This window comes from Daktulosphaira vitifoliae, unplaced genomic scaffold, assembly GCF_025091365.1.
Source record: "Daktulosphaira vitifoliae isolate Bord-2020 unplaced genomic scaffold, ASM2509136v1 Scaffold_3, whole genome shotgun sequence".
Lineage (NCBI taxonomy): Eukaryota > Metazoa > Arthropoda > Insecta > Hemiptera > Phylloxeridae > Daktulosphaira > Daktulosphaira vitifoliae.
In genome coordinates, this window is record NW_026099574.1 from 6,358,186 (window position 1) to 6,368,796 (window position 10,611).

Genomic DNA, 10,611 nt, shown 5'->3' on the forward strand with positions numbered 1-10,611 from the left:
TGGCGAGAGGTGAGCGGGGTGGGGGTGAATGCGTTACGACAGTCTAGTCTCAAGGTCATACACGATATACGACATAATAACACGTGCCGTGTGGAGTTACAAACTTACAAACGACAAACAACAAACATACATGTGAAACTAATATAAGCGTGTTAAAAATGAAACAATGATGATTGTTCGGGGACACAAAATAAGTCGGTGCCTCAGTGTATTATTACAGGTACTTATCAGTTAAGTCATTTATAATATCTCTATAAGAGAAATCTTAATTATTTCTTTTTATATCTACTTATCTTTATTGTTCTAAACCTTCGGACTCTATAACCCCGATATCACATAGTCGCTACCAACTTTAATTTTGTATAATTACATCATACTGCTTGAAAAATTTTTTTACATCCTCAGTACCCAAAAATAATCCAGTTTCATCAACTAAAATCGGTTATTAGACTTCATGCTGGAAATATTTGAATTTATTGTTTCTATACAATTAGTTAATAATGAAAGTAAATCTAGAGTTTTCCCTCTGTTAAATTATTACAATTACTCGGTATTTGATTTACTTCAAAAGTTCTATTGAAATCGTCTATATTTTCATAAAAATGTTTTTACCTGAGCCCTCTATTTTATTTTCGTCGCCCAACGAAGCGTTATTAATATTATTATAAAAATGATCCGGTTTTGAAAAATCTCTAGTATTTGCATATGAATGATTATTTTATGTAATAATGATATCTGACAACTTTTCATCTATACTTTCAACACAAACTCAAACGGGTTTACCTATGTTGAAATTAAAACAAGACTGTGTGACTAAGTGGAATTCAACTTATGACATGTTGAAAAGAATTGTTACCATAAATGATACGGTAATTTCAACTTTGGCAGTTCTACAAAGTGATATAGAAATTTTGTCATCAACAGAATGGGAAATAATAGTTAAGGCCATTGATGTACTGGAAATTTTAATGAAGTCACTATTGAGTCAGTTCTGAAAAAATTTATCAGCATCAAAAATAATAATTTTAGCAAGTTCAATGTACCAGACAATAGAATCTTATATCAATGACAACTCATTACCTTATGAAATCCATCAAATGACAATTTCCCTTAAAACTGAACTTTCTTTACGATTTGGAGATATTAAAGACAGCAAAATTATTGCACAGGCATCCATTTTGGATCGTAGATTCAAAAAATATGTCTTTTTAAGTGAAAGGAAGTTTAAGATTGCTTTAGATGACTTACGTATACCGCTTAAAAAATATTCGTTTCCCACAAAATCAACCTGCACAGCACATTGATCCAATATGTTTAATTTTAACATCTGATCCATCACCAATATATCAGTCACCCAAATTATCCTTATTATGGAAATTTTATGAAGATAAGAATGAAAAAGTCCTATCCACTCAGTCATCAAAAGTGTGATAGGCCATAAAGATGATCCTTTGAAATGGTGGTATGAGCAAAAACTTGTTTACCCTCATCTCTATACATTTGTTATTTTTTTAGAAGCTGGTCAAATAATAACTCTTAAGAGGAATCGCTTAGACACAAAAAAAAAACATCACAGCTCATATTTTTGCACAACAATTTATAGACATAAGATGTTATTTTATTTTATGATATTTTCATAATAAGAGATTGTTACTTACTTCATTTTTGTAATATTGTTCATTTGTTTAATAAAAAGGTTTAATATTTTGTTAAACTGCAAAAGAACAGCTCTAAAGAATACTTTTTGTCATGATAAACTTATCTAATCTATGATATTATCTTATAGCGCGGTCGCGGCTATAATAATACCAATATAATATTATTTGAACTGTGAACTGTTAGGTTAAAAGTACTGAAATATTTCGGAATAGTTCATTCAAGTGAATAGTTCGATTGAACTATTCGTTCACGAACTTAACATCATTAATGCAAAGACAGGTAATTTTATAATGATTAATAACACTGTTGCGGTGGCAAACATTATATAGGCGGCGTTACAGTGTGACTTGCGACGAACCAACACAATAAAGCTCAATGATATAATTATTAGTCACATAGCATTTGAAATCCGACTGGCCATGACGCAATAAATTATGAACATCGGACAAATTGAATGTGGAAGTGGAATTGAAAACAATTTTATTGAGCATATTAGCTAAATTTTTGTCAATTTTCGTCATAACGAAAATCTTAAAACTTATTATCAAAGGTAATCGAAAAGGGGGTTTTGGGTAAATAATGTGTTACATAATAGTACATGCGCACGGAAAACAATTTTTATTACAAATATCACAAGTTATTACTATATAGTGTACTCACAAAAAAAATTATTGTTAGGATACTATATTGTCAAAGTTTACGCACCAACTTGGTTTTATATCGAAACGCATCCTACTTGTAATGATGGAGCACGTCACCTGTGGAACCTAATTTTTTGTATTAAGATACCTGTCAACTGAACTTAAAGCTATAATAGATCCTGTCATACAAAGAAACAGTTAATTCGTTCATCCCGAGAATTTGTTTCTTGCAATATTGACTGACCCCCACAAACATATTAGAGAATTAGCTGTCCGCCGTATTTTTAAAAGACCGTAACATAAAAACAAATAGTCAGAATATTTAAACTTCCAGACATAAACTTCAATGCATTATCTTACATTAACCTTATTGATTGGCAAGAAAATGTTACTGAATCACTAATTTTAAAGAAAATCCTCGATTAAGTTATTCAAATGCTTGTTGAACAAAATGTATAAGAGGAAATATTTTCACTACGTTTACCATGTCATACACAATCCGTGGAAAGAGCGGTCAAGATTGTAACAGAAGCTTCAAACACTTTGTGCAGTAAATGATATAGAGGAGGCTTCATTAAAATACAGATAGAGTCACGAAGAGTTATGCCAAAATTTGACAGTAAGAAAGATTTTGTTACTATTTAAACTTATACTATTAATATATTATTATTATTTGTATGTTTTTCTCGTGAATATTCAAATGAAATTAATTTTATTGTTTAAATTATGCTTTCTAAACATTTTATTAAACTTTTATTAACATTTATCACGAAAAATATGTTTTAACATTGTGAAATTTTAAGAGTTATATCGAAATTTGATAATAAGAAAGATTTTGTAACTATTTAATTAAATAACTATTATAATATTATTATTCTGTGTATTTTGTTTTCATTTATAAACAAATGCAATTATAAAAGTTTCATTTTATTGTACAAATATTGCTTTCTAAACTGTTTTAAAACGTATATCATCATTATTAACTGAAAACATTATGTTTTAACAATAGTTCATTTTCAAGGTCGATCGGGAAGCAAAAGATGATATCATATCGTTACCAAATTTAGTATGTAATTTTGAGATGCAATTTAGCACCTTTTTATTGCTGTGCCTGGTCAAAATAAGAAAATTTTTCTTTTCGCTCTATAAAAGTGACCCACCCTAATGTTCATGCCTCTTTGAACCTAGTCTAAACGTGTTTACAACTTTTTTTAACATACCTATCGGTAACAATTAGACCAATTATTGCTATTGGTTGTGGTTAAGTTTGTTAATAATTTCACTGTGTTGTATGCATAGTGCTATAATCGTTGTAGTAATTTTCATATAAACAGACGTTGCTTTAACTTGTTCGTATTGTATTTACTTAAGTTGATATTTGTGCCATTATAAACATAATAGTAATAAACATTATAATGGTTATTGCCGTCGGTGTACCTTAAAGGGATCTATAAATGTATGAATGTCATCTGAGAACATTCAATGATGGATGGAAATTTAATTATTTAACACCTACTCAAATGGCTAAAGAGACTTCTATTATTTGGGCAAACGATATCGTGTAAGATATATGTTTTGCTCAAACAAATTCGAATTTTGGCTGCGAGATGAAGATTCGATGATGGAACACAAGCGTAAAAGTCTTCAAAGTCTCTACTTTAGAGACAGTCCAGGTAATTCAAAGCATACGTGTTTGTTTTCTCTTGTATGTTTTATGAATATCCTCTTTTCAACGTATGATGTTTGTATCATGGACGGTTCTCCACCCTCTGCGTTTAGCTCTAGTATGGAAGCCGAAAATAATGAATAAGACGGATTAGAAATGATCCGTCAAATTAAAACTCCTAATCATATATCGTTTAGTACATATGTCGCTCGTATGACATTTAATAAGTGCCAAAGAAAAATTATGCAAAAAGTACAAAACCTTTACGAAGCCGTATTTTTTTATATAGGTAATAGTATAGTTTATTATTAAAATATTCGACTACAACATGATGTTAGTTACATACTCAGAGTTTATATATAATTTATTTTGTTGAAGAAACTAATAATTACACCAATTCATACTATAATGATTAATTTATAGTAAACATAATTTTAGGTAACGGTCAAAATGACCCAATATGTTGTTTTTGCTGTAGTCAAGTACTAAGAGATTGGGATGATGATGACAAGCCGTGGATAAAAGATGCACGATGGTCTCCCAAATGCGCTTGGGATTTGTTCAATAAAAGTAAAATATTTATTGACAAAGCGTGTGGAAAAAATTGATGAATATAATTAAACTTAAAAATTCTTATTGTAAATAATTATTTATTTTTGTGATATACAATGAATGTGCTAGTTTTACAAAAAATGTTTTTTAATATATACAAGTATATATTTATACATGTACAACATGAGTTATAAATCAACCACTGTTTTAAGCATAATGCTTTATACAAACTACACATTTATAGTTTTTCATGTGTCGGATACAGCATGGCTTTGTAGAGCAAAATAGATCATATAACGGTGGACAATCTAATTCTTCCTTGTCGATTACATTCTGATTAGGTAAATACTTTTCCAAAACATTTTTTTTGATAGTACCATTACGTAAATAATTTCGCAGCGTAACAGTTGCATTATTCAATATATTCATGGTAATTCATCGCATTCAATGTCTCCAACAGAGGTATCCAAACCATGATGATGCTTTTTGAGTCAGTTTGTGGTTTATGTATCGTACTTGATGGCGTTTGGATGTTTGAACACCCAGTGAGACAGACATGTAGAGTCCATTTATAAGTTATTTAAACGTTTATTTAATGTATGAGTATCAAATATTAATGTTTCATTAATACTGCACATTACTTTTATAACGTTAATTTAAAATTCCAGTAATATTTCTATGTTATTTGGGTTGTCTACCCTAGAATTACTTAAAGAAAATGAGACGTTTAATTGTACGTTATCAGTTTCCAATGGTATATTTATTAACGTATCGCAAACAATAATTAAGTTTTTTATATGATATTTGAAAACATTAAGTATTTGTTGTTGATATCTTATCAAAAAACTGTTACTTAAATAAAAAAAAAAGCTGTCGAACTCAAAAGAGTTAAAAAAAACTTATTTCTCCACGAATATAAACTCTTCTTCTTTTGGATAATTTTGAAAACACATCTATTAATCACATTTAAAAAAGTTTAATTACCGTAAATTTATCAAATACTTTTTTTATAAATTACGATAGTTCAAGTTTTTTTTAAAGATTTGTGACTTTATGCTTAGGTATGAAATTACGAGTCTATATGGCTATGAGATCATATCATAACATATTATGTTAATGTATCTTCTTATATTATTAATATCAATAGAACACATATTAAGAAATAACCTAGTTACCTTAGTATCTAAACGTATTATTTAACAAAAAAAGAAAAATTATAAAAAAATATCATATATAATTTTATTAATAACTATAATTTTTACTTTCAGTACCAGAAAAACAGTTCAATTTTAGTGAAGATGATTGATGCAGAAAAAAGTGTAATACATATAAAATTAATGAAAGTATTAGGATTATATCAATTAATTTACCAAAAATGCTCAACAATTATAGGTTATAATTTATTAAAATGTTTTACTTTCCTTGAAATACATTTAGTAGCTTTACTTGTAATTATGAGCATGTGGTCTTTATTTTGGTGTTACACAGATTTATTTGCAATAGTTAAATTCAGTATGACTTTAATTGGTGGATTAGTTGTAGGTGTCAAATTATATACAATGATTCATACTTCAAATAAAATACGTAAATGCTTACAATACACTTCTATCGACTACTTAATTTTTAAGGATCATGATAGAGATTTAATTATGGAATGTAAAAAAAAAGTGGCATTTATTACCAACTTCTACACTGTTTATTGGATATGTGTCATTTTGTGCTGGATATGCTTTCCTATGCTATTAAAAAAAATGAAAACAGTAGTACATTTCAATGGCTCTGTTCAAATGTATAATTACAATATATTGAATTTTATATTTGTAAAATCTGATAAGTTGTACAACAAATACTTTAAAATATTTTGGATGATTGAATTATGTATGGCACTCGCATGGAGTCATGTAACAATAACATACGGTGTTTTGTTCATTTCAATATGTATAACAATAAGCTATCAATTGAAAAGTATTTCATCGTCGTGTGCACAATTGGGATGTTCAAAAATTAAAAGTAAGAAAAACTATACTATGAGCTTCAATTTAATTTTAATTAATTAAATTGTTACCATAATAATAAACATTGGTCTAATTAAAAAAAAAAAGAGGAACACTTAATTAAAAAATTAATTAATTTAATATATAAACTTCATTAGTATATTTTATTAGGTTTAAGTAGTGAAATAGAAGAATCGATAGTAATTAATAAATTCAAAACATTGATTGAAGACCAAATTCGTGCCTTTAGGTAAGATTAATTTTATTCATGAAAAAGAAAAATATAAAATACTAAACATTTTTGTATACTAAAAAACAAAATTTAAAATAAACCTATTTTATAATTTTTTTAATATAGATATTTTAATAACGATTTTTTTTGTAGTTTAAATGCATACTTAAATATTTTTATTGATAAAAAAAAAACATTGATTGTTATAAAATTATATTTTATTCACTAATTCTAACAAATTTGACTATTATAGATTTTTTTTTAATAAAAAAATTTCTCGACTAGTTTTAAAACAAAAATGTAACAATATGTTTGTTAATTAATTTTTTAAATAAATTATACATTCGATAATTTTTGTTTAATTTTGGAACAAAACCCATAAATTACTATGGGTTTTATTATTAATTATTATAAATTATTTTATTCTCATAAACTATGGAATTTTAACTTCGATGGGAATCTAAAAAGGTATTCTTTTTATTATGATGTTTTTTTTACTTTTATATCTTTGAACACTCAATCTCAGCTCTCGCTGGACCGATTTTAATGAACAATACGCCAAAAGATCACAAATTATATCTAATCGAAGACATTAATATGCAAAATTGAAAAAAATTGCCTCGTTCTCCGTAAATTAGAGAAATTCCCAAAAAAATTACAATTTTTAAAATCGGTAATTTGCGACATTTTTTCAATTTTTTTTCTTAAAACTGCAATAACTTTTTTAAAAATGACGGAATCAATATAAATTTTTTTTATAGTTACCTTAGGTATTTACCTATTATTTGATATATTTTTGTGAACATTTAACCCTTTACCTGCTTACAGAGAGGGTTTCAAAATAACAACTTTTTCATAAAAAATTAACTTTTTCAACTTAAATTATTCAGACCATTTTCCTTTATACAGAGAATGTTCTTAACTTAAAAATACATAAAAAAAGTAGACATTTTTCAACATAAATTTTGAAATTGTTCCAGAAATACTATAACTTTTATATATATTATAAATTAAAGCTTATGTAATATATTTTAATTTGAAAAAAAATTGATCTTTGGACTAGTCTTTGTGGTAAAAATTACTTCTGTATTCAAAAATCTCGGTTTTGTATATTATTTCATTTTAAAATACCTGACAAGATTTTCATAAATATTATATAAATCTAATTGACATAGCTTAGAAAATTATACTTATTTAATTTTTTTTGCTTCTTTTAAGTCGCAAAAAATAGCTTTGAAATTTGAACTAGCTTAAATTGACATTTTTTTCTGTCGACTAACGAGACGTATGGTTGCCAAATTAGTTAAAATTATGTCTATAACACTTGGGGTACGAGGTTCTAATCCGTCTGTGAGAGTTAACATTTTTGTTTAATTATTTTTGAAATAGAAAAAATGTTTAACTCATTTGATTTTTATCTCATTAAAATTCAATAATTTCAATAAATATTAAGGACCCCATCACTGAATTTTCTCTTAGTTAGAAGACATTTTTTATTCATATTTTTTTATTTTACTATGTGATTTTTTTTGTCTCTCAGGGGAGCACAGTACAGCACAGTTATGTACACTGTGTTACGGGCCTAGTAACCTCGAGGACTCCGAGCTCTTACTGGTGGAAAGCTCTGAGCGAGTGATTCCAGTAAGTAATTCCTAGTGTAGGGCAGTAGCTACATTAGTATCATGTTAAGGTGGAGACAAGGAAGTCATAAAGGCTTAATTATGAATAAATGAGAGCGAAACTGAATACAGTGTCTGGTCTCATTACTGCGATATAGAAGGAAACAAAAAACCACCATATTATTAATTTTCGAGTATAAATTTTCATAGCAGAGAAAACAATAACCACGGCCCTCATTCCCCGGCAGACCTTAAATGGTCAGAGGATGCTAAGAATCTCTAGCTCAGCTTTGAAGATTGCAACTTGGAATGTAAGAAGGTTGAAGATGGTAAATTAGAGAACATCTTGAAAGAAATGGTGAGAATGAAAATCAACATTCTAGGAATAAGTGATACGCAGTGGAGAGAATCAGGTAGTTCTATAACAAGAAATGGGGAACACAAAATATATTATTCAAGCAGCAATGAATTAAGGCATTGGTATGGTGTTGCCATCATAGTGGATAAATCTGTGATTGAATTTATACCCATTTCAGAAAAGGTTATGATGCATAATATTGTTTGTAATGAGGGACTATTAATCTGATTCAAGTTTATGCCCCAACAGCAGATAAGTGAGACGAAAAAATAAAAAAATTTTACGCAGACATTAAAACCCTTATAGCAATAACAAAGAGGCACAATATCACCATGATTTTGGGAGACTTTACTGCAAAAGTAGGGACATTGTAGTAGATGGATCCACAGGATCGTTTGGGTTTGGTGACAGGAATGAAAGAGGTGACATGTTTATTGAGTTTTGTAAAAATGAAGAAATGATTGTGACCAATACAACATTTAAACAGCCCAAGAGGCGTTTGTATACTTGGTAAGCTCCGGTTGATGGTCAAAACAATAACATTATTAGAAATCAGATTGATTATATCCTAATTAGAAAACGATTTCGTAACGCTGTAAAATGTGTTAAAACATACCCTAGAACTGATATTTCACCAGACCATAACCCTGTAGTTGCTTGTGTTAAAATTAGATTGAAAAAAGTAAAATGTAATGTACAAAATATTGAAGAAGAACAGAAATTGAAGGAAAATATAAACAAAACATTACTAGACGTTCAATATGAAATCCTAAATACCAGTAGTGTTAACATCAAATGGAAAAACATTCAATCAATCCTACTGAACGAATGTAAAAAGAGCTAATGCCTGATATGATAAAGAAGAAAGAATGGATAACAGAAGAAATTTTGAACCTTATGGAGCAAAGGCGTAAATTTAAAAATATAAGTGTGCAACAGTACAAAAAAAACCCAGCACAGGGGGGTCGCGGCACAGTGATGACGTGGCATAGATGGATAAAGTATAATGATATCTGACAGTGATTAAAATCACTATCAAAAAAAAAACGCTTCGATGCAAATCTTTAGATAGTGTTTAATTTTAAAAAAATTGGTGGATTATTCCAAAAGCTACATGATCTGCTAGTTCATTATTAATATCCTAATTAAGATAAAGAATGTCGAATGAAAAAAAGATTATTAAAAAATATTATTTCTCATAAAAAAATAATGTTGATCCATACACTTTTCAATATGTCATAGCATTATAAAGTTAAAAATGTAAAAAATAAAATCGAGAATTTTCACATAATAATAGCATTCGGTAGCCATTTTCATCGTGAAGATAAAATAAAGTCCGAAATTTTTTTTTTTGCATAATAAAATAAATTACATTAGCTTTAATTTAAGATATATATAAAAGTGTCAGACTTTCCGGAACACTTTCAAAATTTAAGTAAAAAAAGTAAATTTTTTGTGAAAAAGTTGTCATTTTAAATCCCCCCTTTGTGGGCAGGTTAAGGGTTAAATGTATGAAAAAAATATACCAAACGAAAGATAATGATATTATGCATCTATATAAAAAGAATTATATAGATATGTTAATTTTTGAAAAAGTTATAGCTCTTTTAAGTAAAAAAACTGTAGCACAGTGGAGTCGAGGCACAGTGTAGACAAGGCACAGATGGGACAAGTATAGATGATATTTGACAGTGATTTAAATCACTATCATAAGAAACGCTTCGATGCAAATCTGTAGATAGTATTTCATTTTAAAAAAAAATTTGTTAAAATAGCATATTTTTGAATACGGTAGCCGTTTGCGTATAGAAGATAGATCGTCGGGACAAATTTTTTGTTTTCATTTTGTAGTACATAAAATAAGCTTTAATTTGATATATGTTTAAAGGA